General features: G+C 46.7%; 1 long non-coding RNA gene across 2 annotated transcripts in view; it reads left to right on the top strand.

Annotated features, from left to right (window-relative positions):
* LOC109306341 overlaps positions 1–1,173 on the top strand; it is an 11,565-nt gene that overhangs the window by 1,796 nt on the left and 8,596 nt on the right. Inside the window, exons 1-2 of one of the 2 annotated variants that reach the window (XR_002099951.1) lie at positions 82–92; positions 375–381. This is a non-coding gene — a long non-coding RNA (uncharacterized LOC109306341). The other variant, XR_002099952.1, reaches the window with a different exon arrangement.

Raw genomic sequence — 1,173 nt, 5'->3', positions numbered from 1 at the left:
TAATAAAACTGTTATTTGGACCCCTAAGTTGGGTTTTGCTTTACTATGGTTTGGCCCTGCTCCAATCTCTGCTCCTCGCCCCTCTAACTTCCGTCTTATTTCTCCTTCTCCTGCTTCTGGCTCACTGCCATCTCCCACACCTGTCCTGAGCTCCTCTCTGCCTCCAAAACCCCTGTTTCTTTGCCACTGTCTTATCCCCACTGCCTTTTCCTTTCCCCCTAAGCAACCAGGTTTCTGCTTCAGTTTCTTTCCTGGCTGTCTCCTTCTTGCCATCACTTATCTGCCCCCTCCAATATCTCAGCTGTCTGCCTGTTTCCAGCCCCAGTCTATCTTAAGTAAACCCAAGCCTCAGTTCCTCAGCCAGTTCTCTATAGTCCACCAGTTCTAAACCTGGCTCTGGCAACTTTCACTCCCTACACTTTAACTCTCTCTCTCTCACCTTAACCTTCCCCAAGCACACACATACACACTGTACCATCCAAATTAGGAACTTACCTGTGTAGGTGGGTTGTGTGTGTGTATATATATATATATATGGCATTGTGTGCATGATAGATGAATTAGTGATCTGTGTCTGACTTTTGGGGTGTATAGTATATGTGCTTGAATTGGTGATAGGTATGCATGTGCCTAGGCTGGTTTGGATGTGTATGTGCCTGAGTTGGTAGTGTGTGTGTGTGTGTGTGTATGTACCTAATTGATTTTTGTGTTTGTATATGTGCAATTGTGTCACACCCTCCTGTCTAACAGTGCAATATTGAGACCCTGAGAGTTGGCCTGACCCCACAGGGCAACAGTAACACACCAGGTGTAGATTTCACAGAAGGTACTTTACCGTCTGGCCCTGTCAAAGTCCCTATGAACTTTGGATAGCCACTTAGAACTGGACTCACAACCAGATTTAAGTGTGGTGATACTGAGCATTTCCACACCTAAAAATCATAGAATCATAGAATCAATGAGTTGGAAGGGACCTAGACAGATCATCTAGTCTGACCCCCCACCATGAGCAGGAAGAAGCACTGGGGGCTGGGAGGGGTCATAAGACCCCAGCCAGGTGCCTATCCAGTCTCCTCCTGAAGATTTCCAGGGAAGATGAGAGCACCACGTCTCTGAGAAGCCTATTCCAGGCTCTGGCCACCCTTACTGTGAAGTAGTTCTTCCTAATATCTA

This window comes from Crocodylus porosus, unplaced genomic scaffold, assembly GCF_001723895.1.
Source record: "Crocodylus porosus isolate Cpor-Errol unplaced genomic scaffold, CroPor_comp1, whole genome shotgun sequence".
In the NCBI taxonomy this organism is placed as follows: domain Eukaryota; kingdom Metazoa; phylum Chordata; order Crocodylia; family Crocodylidae; genus Crocodylus; species Crocodylus porosus.
Note: the sequence above shows the minus strand (reverse complement) of the source record. Positions and strands in the feature narration are given on the sequence as shown.